Source organism: Zingiber officinale, chromosome 1B (genome assembly GCF_018446385.1).
Source record: "Zingiber officinale cultivar Zhangliang chromosome 1B, Zo_v1.1, whole genome shotgun sequence".
Taxonomy (NCBI): domain Eukaryota; kingdom Viridiplantae; phylum Streptophyta; class Magnoliopsida; order Zingiberales; family Zingiberaceae; genus Zingiber; species Zingiber officinale.
Window position 1 is genome coordinate 49,118,278 of NC_055986.1, and position 18,154 is coordinate 49,136,431.

An 18,154-nucleotide genomic window follows, 5' to 3' on the forward strand; every position below is an offset into this window, starting at 1 on the left:
CATAAGGATTGTCATGTTAAACCCTGCAGGTTGACTTAGTCTGACATGACGATAAGGTTGAGTGGTACTACTCTTGGACTAAGATATTAATTAAATGAGTTGTCAGTAACTCACTTAATTAGTGGACATTCGATAGCTTAAACACAGGGAGACTAACACACTCATAATAAGAAGGAGCCCAAAATGTAATTTGGGATTGGTGCGATAGTTCAATAATAGTTCTATAGTGGAATGAATTATTATTGATAAAATTAAGTTGTGTGTTCGGGGCGAACACGAGATGCTTAATTTTATAGGGAGACCAAAACCAATTCCTCCTCTCGGTCCCTATCATAGCCTCTTAATTATAGAGTACTATACCCACTTATACCCACCTTCTTACCCATCCTATAGGGGTCGGCCAAGCTAGCTTGGAGACCAAGCTAGGGCCGGCCATGGCTAGGTTCATGGGCGAATTCATGTGGCCGGCCCTAGCTTGAACTCAAGCTTAGGTGGCCGACCTTATTAAAATAAAAAGGAATTTTAATTTTTTTTAAAAAAAATTTATGTGGATAACATTATTTAAAAATTTAAATCTTTCCTTTTATAAAATTCTACAAAAGATTAAGAGAATAGCTAAATCTCTTTCCTTATTTGTAGATTAAAAGGTTGATTTTAATTTTGGTTAAAACTTTCCTTTTAATCATGTTCATGATTTAAAAGAAAGTTTAAAAATTAAAAATTCTCTTTTATTATTTTCTACAAAAGATTAAGAAAAGATTTAATATTTTTCCTTATTTGTAGATTGAAATTAGATTTTAATTTTTAGAGATAACTTTCCTTTTTGGAAATTATCCACATGTTTAAAAGAAAGATTTTAAATTATAAAATTTCCTTTTAAACAATCATGAAGGGATAAAAATTATTGGAGAAATTTTTATAAATTTCCGGAAACAAATTAGGAAATTTTAATTCTTGTTTTTATTTAAAACATTCCTTGTTTTGGGGAGAAAGTGGCCGGCCAAGAAAATTGGAAAAACAAAATTGATTTTTAATTAATTAATTTTTCATGGAAAATAAATTAAGGTAGTTTTTATTAAAATTTCCTTATTTGCCAAGACCAAGGATTATAAAAGAGGGGGTAGAGGTGCCATATGGGCTAACGACTATTTTTTTTCTTCCTAGGTGTGGCCGGCCCCTAGAGGTTCCCCTTCCTCTTCTCTCTTCTCCTTCTTGTAGCCGAGACTTCATCACTTCTTGGAGACATAGAAGTGGTCGGATCTAGCTTGGAGAAAAGGAGAGAAAGGAGGCTTGTTTCTTGCATCCCTTGGAGCTTGGTTGGTGGAAAAAGTTCTTCGTCCTTTGGAAGTTTTTGCTTGACCGAAACTTGAAGGAAGGAAGAGGAAGGTGCCTTGGTGGTTCTCATCTCGGAAGATCATTGCCCACACAATGTCCGAGGTTAGAAGAGGAATACGGTAGAAGATCAAGAGGTCATTAAAAGTTCACAAATAAAGGTATAACTAATAATTATTTTCCGCATCATGTTAGTTTTGTTTCTTTGTAAAAAAAATACCAAATACAAGAGGCATGCGATTCTAGTTTTTCGAATTAGTTTTTCGAAGTTGTGTTCTTTTATTTTTTCTTTTCCTTGTGATTTGATTGTTCTTAGAGGTTAACCTAGTGTTACTATGGGAAGGTTAAATATTTAATTTCCTTAAAAGGCTTTGTCTAGTCGGTGGTGGTTGCTCCCATATCCAAGAAGGCCATGTGCCTCGCCATGCAGTACTGGAAGCCGATTTTGGAAATAGATATTTAATTGTCTTTGTGACCTAGGTGATTTGGATCGAACGTGTTAAGTTCCGCAGGAGATCCAAGTCTAAACCTAAAAGAACAAATAAATTAAACTTAGGATCAAATGTGTTAAGTTCCGCAAGCGATCCAAGTTTAATTTAAAAGAACACATGATAGCTAGGAAAAGGTTCAGATCTTTGGAAAAAAAATTTGTTCAGTGGAACCGTTAGGTTTTACGAGTAGCAACCAACAACCATTTGGTAAGGCTATTAGGGCTAAATCACCATTGCAATTAATTCATTCGGATATTTATGGTCCGATGAATATGAAGGCTAGAAATGGGAGTTCTTATTTCATTGCATTTATCGATGACTTCACACGTTTTGGTCATGTGTATTTGATTTCTCACAAATCTGAAGCATTGGATTGCTTTATTCGTTACTTGAACGAAGTTGAGAATCAATTGGAACGTAAGGTTAAAACCTTGCGCACTGACCGTGGAGGAGAATGTTTGTCTGATCAGTTCAAGACAATGTGTAATGAGAAAGGGATTATTAGACAACTAACTGTCTCTGGAACTCCACAGCAAAATGGGGTTGCTGAAAAAAGAAATAGGACTCTTCTTGAAATGGTTAGGTCTATGATGACGCAGGCTAATTTGCCAATCTCCTATTGGGGATATGCATTATTAGTTGCGGCCTATATACTTAACAAAGTGCCTTCAAAGTCAGTTCCATCTACCCCACATGAACGTTGGACAGGCAGAAAGCTGAATTTGAGTAATCTGAGACCCTGGGGGTCAACTGCCTATGTTCATGATAAGACTCACGAATATGGAAAATTAAGACCTAGAGGTAAGAAGTGTATCATTATAAGGTACTCTGAGACTTTAAAGGGTTATGTTTTTATTGGTAAGCAGAAAGATGGAACCATCTTTAAAATAGAGTCAAGAGATGCTACTTTTCTAGAAACTGAGTTCCCAACACGAGGTGAAGTTGATAAGACAATTCCACTATATGAGATAGAGGAGGAGGATAATGTTCCATTATCAACAAATTAGGAGATGCCTGAATCTAGTCAACCGAGTGGGAGTAATTTGCCACTGAATGAGTCAGTTTCTCAACAGTCTAACCTTCGAAGAAGTAGTCATCAGATTATTCCTCGAAGATGGTTTGATATTGAGAATGAGGCATTAATGGTTCTCCTATTTGACAATGAGGAACCTCGAACAGTTGAGGAAGCTTTGAGCAGCTCAGTTAGAAAAGAATGGAAAGTTGCAATGGATGAAGAAATGGAGTCAATGAGAAAGAATCAAGTTTGGGATTTAGTCGATCTTCCTCCGGGCCGAAGGGCTATTGGGAATAAGTGGATTCTCAAAGTAAAGAGGAAAGTAGATGGATCGATGAATCGATACAAAGCTCAATTAATTGCAAAAGGATATACCCAAATGGAGGGTATTGACTTTGAAGAGTCATTCTCCCTAGTTGTAAAGTTTGTGTCAATACGTGTCATCCTAGCTATAGTACCACAATATGACATGGAATTACATCAGATGGATGTAAAAACGGCTTTCCTTCATGGTAATCTTGACGAAGAAATCTATATGGTACAACCAGAAGGTTATGTTGCTGAAGGCCAAGAGAAAAAAGTATGTAGATTTCGGAAGTCTATATATGGGCTAAAGCAAGCGTCAAGACAATGGAACATAAGATTTAATGAAGTAATATTATCTTATGGTTTCGAAATGATCAATGAGGATCATTGTGTTTACCTAAGAAAGGAAAAAGGAAAGCTTGTCATTTTATCATTATATGTTGATGATATACTAATAGCTGGAAGTGACATAAAGTGTGTGATAGAAGTCAAAAGTTGGCTTTCATCACAATTTGACATAATAGATATGGGAGAAGCAGAGTACATCTTAGGAGTGAAGATCGTTAGAGACCGATCAAAGAGGCTTTTGGGTTTGTCTCAAGAAGCTTATATCACTAAGATACTGCAACACTTCAATATTTCAGATTGCAACATTGAACAGATGCCTATAGCGAAAGGTACTGTCTTGAGCAAAAGTATGTATCCCAAGACTCCTGAGGAAATAGCCGAAATGAAGAAGAAACCATATGCCAGTACCATTGGTAGTTTAATGTACACTATGTTGTGTACCTGTCCCGATATAAGCTATGCTGTTGGAGTCTCACTTCGCTTCTTCTTAAGATCTTCTAGGTACACCTTGCAGTTCCTCTTCCAGTGTCTGGTCTGACCGTAGTGGAAGCAGGTAGCATCCTTGGCGACCCCTCCTTTAGGCTTCAGAAGGCGCCTTTGCCCTTGGCTTGGGACTTTCCTTTGCCTTTGGGCTTGCCCTTGCCCTTGTGTTTCTGAACCATCAGAACAGAGTGGGGCTTAACCTTCTTAAGGTTCAGCTCAGCAGTTCTTAACATGCTAAGCAGCTCGGGCAGTGACGTCTGTTGGTAATTTGAGAGCATGAAATTGAAACTATACAAAGATAAAACAAAGCGATGCGGTAATTATAAGCTCATAATGATCTCCCGAAGTGTTGTTGAAGACGTCGGCAGTCGACGAAGAGGTTGCCGCTGTCGGAAGCACGATCATGGAGTAACCAGAAAGCACTTCAAAGTTCACGAGCCAAATCCCAGCCGAATGCTCTCCCTTTGCTCTCACACGATCTCTCTCTTTACGATCACCTCGGTGCTCCCTGATCACCTTCGCCAGAAGCTCTCTTTCTTGATATGCACTTGGACGCCTCCTATAAGAAGGCTAAGGAAGACGAAGGGGAAAGGACGCCCCTTCGTCTCCTTGGTACTTGCAGCAAAAGGAGAGAGACGAAGGGAAACCCATCATCTCCAGTAACGCCCAAACACCCAACATCTCCCACTCGTCCAAGTGAATCCATATGGTCGCATAGACCATGTCAGTCACATAGACTACAAGGTGATCATGTCACGAAGACCAGAGCGAAATTAGTCACAAAGACTAAATAAGTCACGTAGACTTTATGAGGATCATGTCATGAATACCAGAGCAAAATTTAGTCTCAAAGACCAAATAAGTCACGAAGACTTTATGGAGATCAAGTTACGAAGACCAGAGCAAAATTTAGTCACAAAGACCAAATAAGAACATACATTCCATACATTAGGGAAAATGGTTCGTGCGACAACAAGCACAGTGAGCATTCAATTGCTAAGAAGATTGTCACACCTTACTTAGCTGCTCAATAGAATGAATCAGAGAAGTAATTGTCCATAGAATGAATCAAAGACATTATTGGCTTGCTTTTACCCCAGATTAAATTATTTATATCATCATGAATATCTCTAATCCCTCATATTGACCATATGTCAAGAGCATGTTCAACATCTCTAATTAAACAAATTATTCATAATTAAATTTTATGTACTGAACTAAAAATGTAACCGGTACCAGTGAATAAATGTCACAGATGTAAATCAATCTTAATCTTCATTTTTAGCTAGAATCCATTCATTCTAACAGTCGCTTTCCTAGTTATGCTCCATAGACCGAATCATCCATAGTCAATAGGAAACATGCTAAAATAGCAGACACTGATCAGAGCTTCAAGTATACAGCTAAATAGTCACTTAGGGTAAAATCAAGATTAACTTATAATCTCAAGGGTCTCACACAGTAGAGAAGCAGGGATCCATTCTCCTACTACCCTTCTTGTCGCCATAGCACATGTGGTATGAATCACATGCTACGATGTTATTCTCTTTACCAAAAAAAGCGTATGTTTTTCCCAAATTTAACATCGTACAGATTTTGATCTAGATATTCCCAATGTCTAATCTTGAATTCAACATATGAATTCTAATCTAGCTTCAAGCAGATTCAGTAAATGGTGGATGCATTTACTCCAATCATTACATAAATGATCTCATCTTGACACAAATATCAAGGCGACCTTAACTTATGGGTATGTCTCTATTCACAGCTACATAAGTTGTCCCATAAGCAACGGTCTTACCTCTATTCATACTTAACAAATAGAGATGATTGTCCATGTGAGTGGACCAATCCCAATTTACTAACATGCTTATCGAGACTTTTATTCAAATGTAACCAAGACATATACTCTGAATAGATCATGGCATTTTTCATTTATCAAAATGTCTTTACAATTGTTACATTCTTTGAAATCCCAAAGACTTCATATGCCCATGAAATGACTCTTTTGTCAATGGCTTAGTAAAAGGATTAGTAAGCATATTCTGTGTGGGGATGTACTCAAGAATAACCTTTTTCTTGTCAACAATATCCCTTACAAAATTATACTTAATTTCTATATGCTTGCATTTGCTGTGATATTTAGGATCCTTGGAAAAAGCTATTGCAGCTTGACTGTCACAGTACTGTTGGTTGCTACTCTGAAAACCCAATGGCTCCACTGTATAAAAATTTTGTACGTGATCTGAACCTTTCCTAGCTACCATGTGTTCTTTCAAGTTAAACTTGTATCTCCTACGGAACTTAACACGTTTGATTCCAAGTTTAACTTATATGTTCTTTTAGGTTTAGATTTGGATCTACTCGGAACTCAACACGTTTGATCCAAATCACCTTGGTTATAAATTCAATTAAATATTAGTTTCCAAAATTTGCTTCCAGTACTGCATGGCGAGGCACTTGGCCTTCTTGGATATGGGAGCAAACACCACCGACTAGACAAAGCCTTTTAAGGAAAGTTAATATTTAATTTCCTTATATAACTCTAGGTTAACCAAAAGGAATAATCAAATCACAAGGGAAAAAGAAAAAGAACACAACATCGAAATTAAATTCAAAAAACAAGAATCGAATGCCTCTTGTATTTGGTATTTATACAAAGAAAAATTAACTAGTATGATGCGGAAATTAAATACTAGTTATACCTCTTCCTTGTATGCTAAAAACCTCGAGATCTTCTGCCGTATTCCTCGCCTCCTCTTGGACGTCGTGAGGGCGACGATCCTCCAAGACGAACACCACCCGGAAAGCTTCTCCTCCTTCTCTAGAATTCGGGCACCACCACCACAAAGGAGCAAAAGAGAGCAAAAGGAAGAGAGGGAGAGGGGTCGGCCACTTGATAATCTCCAACAACACAATATCAATTGTTCTATTTTTTTCAAGGCCTCACCTTCCCCCCTTTTTATATTAATTTCCCAACGAAAAATTATGGAAAGAGTTTTATAAAAAATTAGACTCATTCCTATTTCCTTTTATTTTTTTTCTTTTTCTTTACTTTTAATTAATCAATCATAGATTGATTTTTTAATTAAACAACTATTTGTTGATGTTTAATTATTTAACCAGCCCCTTGCTTGGGCACCAAGCAAGGTGGCCGGCCACTTATTAAAAGGGAAAGAAAGAAAAAATTTTTATAAAATTTTAAAAGAAGAAAACTTCTAATAAAATTTTACAAACTCTCTTCTTTTTTTAATGTGGATATTAAAAGGAAAGTTTTAAAATTTAAAACCAAGTTTTAAAATTTAAAACATCTCTAATAATAATATTTCTTTTTAAAAGAAAGTTTTATAATTTTTTCAACTCTCTTTTAAAACCTTGTGGCCTAATTTAAATTAGGAAAATTTTATAAATTTTTAAAATCTCTCTTTTTACAAATTGTAAATATCTGAGGAGATTTAAAAAAACAACCTTCCTAATTTAAATATTGCGGTCGGCCCCCTTGCCCAAGGCAAGGGCCGACCACTTCTAGAGAATATGTGGCCGTCCATTGCTTGGTCACCAAGCAATGAACCGGCCCCTTCTTGGATACCAAGATAGGCTTTTCTTTGGATGAACTTGAGGCTTCATTAAGGCTACAACAGGGACCTAGAGGAGAAATTGGTTTTGGCCTTCCGATGAGCTTGAGTATCCCATGCTCACCCCGAACACGAAACTCAAGTTCATCGGTAATAACTCATTCCACTAGAGAGTTATTACCGCACCAATCCCAAATTACATTATGGGCTCCTTCTTATCATGAGTGTGTTAGTCTCCCTGTGTTTAAGATTACGAATGTCCACTAATTAAGTGAGTTACTGACAGCTCATTTAATTAATATCTAGCTCCAAGAGTAGTACCACTCAACTTTATTGTCATGTTGGACTAGGTCCACCTGCAGGGTTTAATATGACAATCCTTATGAGCTCCTCTTGGGGACATTCTCAACCTAGATAACTATGACACAGATTCCTTCTATAATCAACAACACATACTATAAGTAATATCATTTCCCAACTTATCGGGTATATTGATTTTGTTGGTTGCTACTCGGAAAGCCTATAGGTTCCACTGTACAAAAATTTTGTACAAAGATCTGAACCTTTTCCTAGCTACCATGTGTTCTTTTAAATTAAATTTTGGATCTCCTGCGGAACTTAACACGTTTGATCCAAAACTTAATCTATTTGTTCTTTTAGGTTTTGACTTGGATCTCCTGCGGAACTTAACACGTTCGACCCAAGTCTCCTTAAGTTATTAATTCCATTAAATATTAATTTCCATAAAAGGTTCCCAGTACTGACGTGGCGAGGCACATGGCCTTCTTGGATATGGGAGCAACCACCACCGACTAGACAAAACCTTTAATAGAAAGCTAATATTTAATTTCCTAAAATAACTTTAGGTTAACCAAAGAGAACAATCAAATCACAAGGAAAAGAAAGAAACAAAAGAACACAACTTCGAAAAAACATATTCGAAATACTAGAGCGTAAGCCTCTTGTATTTGGTATTATTTCCATAAATAACTAGCATGATGCGGAAATAGAAATTACTAGTTATACCTTGTAGAAAAACCTCTTGATCTTCTACCGTATTCCTCTTCTAACCTCGGACGTTGTGTGGGCAACGATCTACCAAGATGAGAAACCACCAACCACCTTCTTCTCCTCCAAGCAAGGTTCGTCCACAAAAGAAGAACTTTACCAAAGAAGAAAATCAAAATACTAACCAAGCTCCAAGAGATGCTAGCTTTCTCTCCTTCTTCTTATTCTTCTCCAAGTAGTATCCGCCACCACAAGAACTCCAAGAAAGATGAAGTATTCGGCCACCACAAGAGGAAGAGAGGAGAGGGTAATGGCCGGCCACAACACCAAGGAAAAAGGGAGAAAACAATAGAGGTTGTATCTCATGAAGGCACCCCTACCCCTTCTTTTATATTCCTTGGCCTAGGCAAATTAGGAAATTTATTTACAATAAAATTTCCTTAATTTCCTTGACACGATTTATTTGAGAAAAATAAAATAAAATTTCCCAAATAAACTCTAATGGCTGGCCACATCAAGAGGAAGCAAATTGGACAAGTTTCAATCAACAATTAAAACTTTCCTTATTTGTTTCCGGAAATTTTAAAAATAAAATTTCTCTTTAAAATCTCTTCATGGTTAATAAAAGGAAATATCTATAATTTTAATTTTATTAACATGTGAATAATTTTAAAGAGAAAATAAAAAACTCTCCAATCTACAAATAAGGAAAGAGATCTAATCTCTTTCTTTTAATCTTTTATAAATCTTTTACAAGAGAGATATTTTAATTTTAATTCTCTTTAAAATATATCTTCCACATAATAATAAAAATTAAAATTAAATTTCTTTTTAATTTATTTTGGCCGGCCCTACTAGCTTGGGTTCAAGCTAGGCCGACCACCCAACGGCCCTAGCTTGTTCCCAAGCTAGCTTGGTCGGCCCCTATTAGGTTGGTATAGAAGGTGGGTATAGGTGGGTATAGAACTCTATAAATAAGAGGCTACGATAGGGACCGAGAGGAGGAATTGGTTTTGGTCTCCCGATAAAATTAAGCATCCCGTGCCTAACACACAACTTAATTTTATCAATGATAATTCATTCCACTAGAGAACTATCATTGAACTACCGCACCAATCCCAAATTACATTTTTTGGGCTCCTTCTTATTATGAGTGTGTTAGTCTCCCTGTGTTTAAGATATCGAATGTCCACTAATTAAGTGAGTTACTGACAACTCATTTAATTAATATCTAAGTCCAAGAGTAGTACCACTCAACCTTATTATCATGTCGGACTAAGTCCACCTGCAGGGTTTAACATGACAATCTTTATGAGCTCCTCTTGAGGACATTATCAACCTAGTATCACTAGGACACAGTTTCCTTCTATAATCAACAACACACACTATGAGTGACACCATTTCCCAATTTATCGGGTTTATTGATTCATCGAACTAAATCTCACCCATTGATAAATTAAAGAAATAAATATCAAACATATGTGCTTGTTATTATATTAGGATTAAGAGCACACACTTCCATAATAACTGAGGTCTTTATTCCTTTATAAAGTCAATATAAAGAAGCGACCTCAAATGGTCCTACTCAATACACTCCAGGTGTACTAGTGTAATTATATAGTCAAGATAAACTAATACCTAATTACACTACGACTTTCTAATGGTTTGTTCCTTTCCATTCTGGTTACTGCTTATAATTTATAAGGTGCGATAACATCATCTTACGTATGTGACACCACATACTATGTTATCTACAATATAAATTAAATGAACAACTACAAACAAATGCAGATAATTAGACCAAATGTGATTCTTTATTCATAATGAATGTTTACAAAGCTTAGGCTTTCGGTATACACTCCAACAATCTCCCACTTATACTAATATATCTTCTACCATACATCGATTCTCATTCCTCCACATGCCGATCGAAAGCTTTCGCGGAAGGGCCTTAGTGAAAGGATCTGCCGGGTTATCCACCGATGCAATCTTGGCGATGACAACTTCTCCTCGCTTCACGATATCTCGTATCGGTGGTACTTGCGCTCTATATGTTTACTCGCCTTATGAGCTCGTGGTTCCTTCGAGACTGCGCCGCTATTATCACAATAAATTGTGATGATCTTGGCAAACCAGAATCACATCTAAGTCCATTAAGAAGTTTCTGAGCCATACTGCTTCTTTAGGCGCCTCAGAGGCTGCTACATACTCATCTTCCATGGTTGAGTCCGAAACTGTTTAACACTCCTCCATGAAATGGCTCCACCTCCTAAAGTAAACACATAGCTGATGTAGACTTACTATTGTCCCTATCGATTGAATATATGAATCCGTGTACACAGGGAGCAAATCATCCGCTTGGTAAACTAGCATATAATCCCTAGTCCTTCTCGGTACTTTAATATTTACTGCAGTCCAATGTCCTTGTCCGGGGTTACTCGATATCTGCTGACCATCCACGGCAAAACAGATATCCGGTCTCGTATATAACATTGCATACATTAGGCTTCCTGCAGCCGAACTGCTTTCATGTCCTCTATCTCTTTTGATGTCTTTGGAGACATCTCTTTAGATAAAGCTACTCCATGTCTAAAGGTAAGAAACCTTTCTTGGAATCCTGCATGCTAAAACGAGCAAGGATTGTATCTATATATGAAGCTTGGGATAGACACAACATTCTTTTCTTACGATCCCTTATAACTTTGATCCCAAGAATGTGTGCACATTCTCCTAAGTCCTTCATATCAAATTGTTTGGACAACCATACCCTTACGTCTGATAATACCTTGACATTGTTGCCAATTAACAAAATATCATCTACGTATAGTACAAGAAATACCACCACGTTTCCGTTACACTTCTTATATACACAAGACTCATCCGGACTTTGAATAAATCCATATGACCGGATTACTTCATTAAATCGGATGTTCCAAGACCTGAAGCTTGCTTGATCCATAAATGGACCGATTGAGCTTGCACACTAGATGCTCTTTGCCTTTTTAATGAACCCTTCTAGTTGCTTCATGGATGTTCTCTTCAAGACTTCCATTAAGGAAAATGTCTTGACATCCATTTGCCAAATCTCATAATCCATATGAAGAATGGATAAGAGTATCCGGATAGACTTAAGCATGGCTCCCGGTGAAAAGGTCTCCTCATAATCGATTCCCTCTTTTGAGTGTACCCTTTTGCAACAAGCCTAGCTTTGAAGGTTTCTACCTTCCGTCATCCCTCTTTTCCTTTTGTAGATCCACTTGCATCCAATGACTTTTACACCATCGGTGGTTCTACAAGCTCCCGGACCTTATTAGAGTACATAGACTCTATTTGAATTCATCGCCTTTTGCCAAGATCTTATCTCATATCTTGGAGTGCTTCATCATATAGGGATCGGGTTCATGTTTACAGGGATCAAGTCCAAGACTCTCCCAAAACATGAATCTCTCAGGTGCCTCACAACCCTCCCACTATGACGAGGCATTCGTGGTTGTGTATCATGTGTGACACGTGTTGCGGTCTCTTGTGGTACTTCATCTTGTCCTGTTGTACTGAAGTAGACATGTCCTCTCTAAGTTCTTCTAAAGCGACTTTACTTTTGGGTTTGTGGTCCATTATATAGTCTTCTTCTAAAAACTAGGCATTGGTGCTTACAATGACCTTCTGGTCTTTAGGACTATAAAATAAACCACCTTTCGTTCCTCTAGGATAACCCACAAACACGCGAACTTCTGTATGAGATTCTAACTTATCAGCATCTGCTTTCAGCACATGTGCTGGACTACCCTAAATCCGAATATGTCTTAAACTGAGCTTTTGCCCATTCCACAATTCTATGGGAGTAGAAGGTACTGATTTAGAGGGTACTAAGTTCAGAATATGCGCTGCTGTTTCCAGAGCGTATCCCCAAAATGAACTTGGTAATTCTGAATAACTCATCATTAATCTAACCATCTCCATGAGAGCCCTATTCCTTCGTTCTGCCACACCATTCTGTTGGGGTGTACCTGGTGCAGACAACTGGGATTGAATCCCTACCTCTGATAAGTAATTCCTAAACTCTCCCAAGAGGTATTCGCCACCACGATCAGACCGTAATGTTTTGATACTTTTACCAAGACGTTTCTCCACATCAGCCTTGTACTCTTTGAACTTATCAAAGCACTCAGACTTGCGGCGCATCAAGTAGATGTATCCGTATCTCGAATAATCATCTATAAAAGAGACAAAGTATTCGAAACCACCTCTTGCCTTGACAGACATAGGACCACACAAATCAGAGTGAACCAACTCTAACACTTCTTTGGCTCTATACCCCTTGGCCTTGAACGGCCTCTTGGTCATTTTACCTTCTAAGCAAGATTCACAAGTTGGAAAATTTTCCAACTCTAATGAACTCAAAAGTCCATCGGCTATAAGCCTCTGAATCCTACTTAAATTAATATGACCAAGTCTTAGATGCCAAAGATATGCTTGGTTCATTTCTGAAGGCTCTTTTCTCTTATTAGAATTAGAAGATGACTTATAAATTTCCATGTTTTGCTTTGTGGAAGAAATTGGATTTAAAATATACAAATTGCCAACTAATACACCAGAACAGATAATCACTTTATTTCTTTTAATAACTACATCGTTACTGAAAGAAACTGAATATCCATCTAAAAACAGTTTAGAAACTGAAATTAAATTCTTTCTAAAACTGGGTACATAAAGACAATTTCTTAAAACCAAATTTCTATTTCTACTAAAAGATAAGTAGACGTCTCCCACTGCAACAGCTGCCACCTTAGTAGCATTGCCCATGTAGACAGTAATCTCCCCTTCAGATAGTCGTCGGGTTTCCTGGAACCCCTGCAAGGAATTGCAGACATGATCAGTGGCTCTCGTATCTACACACCAGGTGCTGGTAGATAACACCGCTAAACATGTTTCAACAACTAGAGTATGAGATATACCTTTGTTTTGGTTCTTACGAGGACAGTCCGCCTTCCAATGTCCTGCCTGCTTGCAGATGAAGCACTTGCCCTTCGGCTTCTTCATTCCAGCTTTAAATCCCGTACTCTGAGATTTATTCACTTTCTTTGCTGAACCAGTTTGTTTCTTCTTCTTCTTTCCTTTCGGTTTAGAAGTAGAACCATTTTCAGCATAGTGAATTTGAGCATTGTGACGAAATAACCCTTCTGCTGCTTGAAGTTCTGTCAGTAGTTCTCCTAATGAATAAATCCTTTTATTCATATTATAGTTCAGGCGGAACTGCTCAAAACTTCTAGGTAGCGTTTGGAGGATCATATCGATCTGGGTTTCCCCATCAATTTCTCCTCCAAGGATCTGTATCTCGTTCAGATAAGCCATCATCTTTAGGATATGATCCCTTACAGGAGTACCCTCTTGCATGGTGGCTGTCATTATCTTTCTCATGGCTTCTTGCCTAGAAGCCCTATCCTGATGACCAAAGAGTTCCTTGAGATTGTTCATAATATCATAAGTTGTTGGTAAATCTTGATGCTGATGTTGCAATACATTTGACATTGAAGCCAAAATGTAACACCGTGCCATCTCATCTGCTTTTACCCATTTCCTATGATATTCAATCTCCTCTTGGGTAGATTCACCAGTAGGTGCTTCAGGGCAAGGCTCAGTCAGTACAAATTTATAGCTTTCAGCAGTAAGAACAATGTCCAGGTTTCTTTTCCAATCTATGTAATTAGGTCCAGTAAGTCTATTCTGTTGAAGTATGATGGACAGTGGGTTGAAAGTCATCCTAAGAATCACAAATAACTTTTGGTCAGAACTCTAAATTTAGAATAATATTGATTCCTCAAACAATACTATTTTAAATTAACCAACACCTCAAAACACCGTGAATTTTGTATGCCACGTTAGTGTGGACGTATACAAATTCAACATTTGTAAAAGGAGGGTTTTAACCCATTAATTTTATTATCTTGTCAACCTAACTTTTTGACAAATAAAATTAATAGTTGGTATTATTTGGTCACACAAATAATAGCAGTGACTCCGTTGGGGAGGATACTATTAGATGTGTCTAAGTGTACACCATTACTTGACACTAAGTCCATTAATAAGATTATGCCACTTCCGTTGGGGAAGATCACACGCTCTTAATTAACTTCCTATAGTCATCCAAAATGGAAGTCTGTTCTAGTGATCCACAAACAAGCTCATCCGTTATGGAGGAAGGCAATCGAGCCAACGCGAAGCTTGTTTGCATCACTTACAAACCAATAATGGAGACCATGGGATTTACTTAAAATCCCTCTCCCACTTAGTTATTTATAAATGAGGAATTTTAACTATGCTAGCCTACTAAACTTGTAAACTAACATGCACACGACAATATAAAAGCAATAAATAGAAAATCTAATTTTCAACTATTATGGCTTTTATCTTTAATTATCCTCCGTGTGTTGTCATCCGAAGCTGCTGCCATATTTGGCCACCGCCACTGTCGCATCCATCTTGCTCCGAGTTCCACTGCGCCTCTGGTCCTTAGAAGGTTCCACGCTTTGCAAGATTCGATCCGCGACATAAATAGAATTTTACATTTTGATCCTATATTCCATAAAAGGAATGTACATGTATCTAGATCAAAAATAAAATCCTAATAAAACTAAATACAGCTCTTGCTGTATTTTAATACAATCATGCACACACATATAAATTGCCCATGACATGTCCAAGGGTCCAATCACACACATAATTAACTAAAAGCCATAATAGTTGGATCCTGCATCCATAGAGTTAGCACATCCTACTATTAACCTGCCTAAATTATGTATGACATGTGCATAATTAAACTAAATACCAAATACACAGAGGCAAAACCCTAGCTCTGATACCATTTGTTGGTTGCTACTTGGAAAGCCTATAGGTTCCACTGTACAAAAATTTTGTACAAAGATCTGAACCTTTTCCTAGCTACCATGTGTTCTTTTAAATTAAATTTTGGATCTCCTGCGGAACTTAACACGTTTGATCCAAAACTTAATCTATTTGTTCTTTTAGGTTTTGACTTGGATCTCCTGCGGAACTTAACACGTTCGACCCAAGTCTCCTTAAGTTATTAATTCCATTAAATATTAATTTCCATAAAAGGTTCCCAGTACTGACGTGGCGAGGCACATGGCCTTCTTGGATATGGGAGCAACCACCACCGACTAGACAAAACCTTTAATAGAAAGCTAATATTTAATTTCCTAAAATAACTTTAGGTTAACCAAAGAGAACAATCAAATCACAAGGTAAAGAAAGAAACAAAAGAACACAACTTCAAAAAACATATTGAAATACTAGAGCGTAAGCCTCTTGTATTTGGTATTATTTCCATAAATAACTAGCATGATGCGGAAATAGAAATTACTAGTTATACCTTGTAGAAAAACCTCTTGATCTTCTACCGTATTCCTCTTCTAACCTCGGACGTTGTGTGGGCGATCTACCAAGATGAGAAACCACCAACCACCTTCTTCTCCTCCAAGCAAGGTTCGGCCACAAAGGAAGAACTTTACCAAAGAAGAAAATCAAAATACTAACCAAGCTCCAAGAGATGCTAGCTTTCTCCTTCTTCTTCTTCTTCTCCAAGTAGTATCCGCCACCACAAGAACTCCAAGAAAGATGAAGTATTCGGCCACCACAAGAGGAAGAGAGGAGAGGGTAATGGCCGGCCACAACACAAAAAAGGTAGAGAAAACAATAGAGGTTGTATCTCATGAAGGCACCCCTACCCCTTCTTTTATATTCCTTGGCCTAGGCAAATTAGGAAATTTATTTACAATAAAATTTCCTTAATTTCCTTCACATGATTTATTTGAGAAAAATAAAATAAAATTTCCCAAATAAACTCTAATGGCCGGCCACATCAAGAGGAAGCAAATTGGACAAGTTTCAATCAACAATTAAAACTTTCCTTATTTGTTTCCGGAAATTTAAAAAAATAAAATTTCTCTTTAAAAATCTCTTCATGGTTAATAAAAGGAAATATCTATAATTTTAATTTTATTAACATGTGAATAATTTTAAAGAGAAAAATAAAAAAACTCTCCAATCTACAAATAAGGAAAGAGATCTAATCTCTTTCTTTAATCTTTTGTAAATCTTTTACAAGAGAGATATTTTAATTTTAATTCTCTTTAAAATATATCTTCCACATAATAATAAAAATTAAAATTAAATTTCTTTTTAATTTATTTTTGGCCGGCCCTACTAGCTTGGGTTCAATCTAGGGTCGGCCACCCAAAATCATACCTAGGCCGGCCCTAGCTTGTTCCCAAGCTAGCTTGGCCGGCCCCTATTGGGTGGGTATAGAAGGTGGGTATAGGTGGGTATAGAACTCTATAAATAAGAGGCTACGATAGGGACCGAGAGGAGGAATTGGTTTTGGTCTCCCGATAAAATTAAGCATCCCGTGTTCGCCCCGAACACACAACTTAATTTTATCAATGATAATTCATTCCACTAGAGAACTATCATTGAACTACCGCACCAATCCCAAATTACATTTTTTGGGCTCCTTCTTATTATGAGTGTGTTAGTCTCCCTGTGTTTAAGATATCGAATGTCCACTAATTAAGTGAGTTACTGACAACTCATTTAATTAATATCTAAGTCCAAGAGTAGTACCACTCAACCTTATTATCATGTCGGACTAAGTCCACCTGCAGAGTTTAACATGACAATCTTTATGAGCTCCTCTTGAGGACATTATCAACCTAGTATCACTAGGACACAGTTTCCTTCTATAATCAACAACACACACTATGAGTGACACCATTTCCCAATTTATCGGGTTTATTGATTCATCGAACTAAATCTCACCCATTGATAAATTAAAGAAATAAATATCAAACATATGTGCTTGTTATTATATTAGGATTAAGAGCACACACTTCCATAATAACTGAGGTCTTTATTCCTTTATAAAGTCAGTATAAAAGGAACGACCTCAAATGGTCCTACTCAATACACTCTGAGTGTACTAGTGTAATTATATAGTCAAGATAAACTAATACCTAATTACACTACGACTTTCTAATGGTTTGTTCCTTTCCATTCTGGTCGTGAGCTACTATTTATAATTTATAAGGTACTGATAACATCATCTTCTGTATGTGACACCACATACTATGTTATCTACAATATAAATTAAATGAACAACTACAAACAAATGTAGATAATTAGACCAAATGTGATTCTTTATTCATAATGAATGTTTACAAAGCTTAGGCTTTCAGTATACACTCCAACAGATTTATCGAGCTAAACCTCACCCTTTGATAAGTCAAAGAAATAAATATTAAATATACATGCTTGTTATTATATTAGGATTAAGAGCACACACTTCCATAATAACTAAGGTCTAGTTCTTTTACTAAGTCAGTACAAAAAGAACTTACCTAAATGATCCTACTCAATACATTTAAAGTGTATCAGTGTAATTTATTAGTCAAGATAAACTAATACTTAATTACACTACGTCTATTCTGATGGTTTGTTCCTTTCCATCTTAGTCGTGAGCAACTGTTTATAATTTATAGAGAACCGACAACATGATCTTCTAAGTGTGACTCCACACTCCA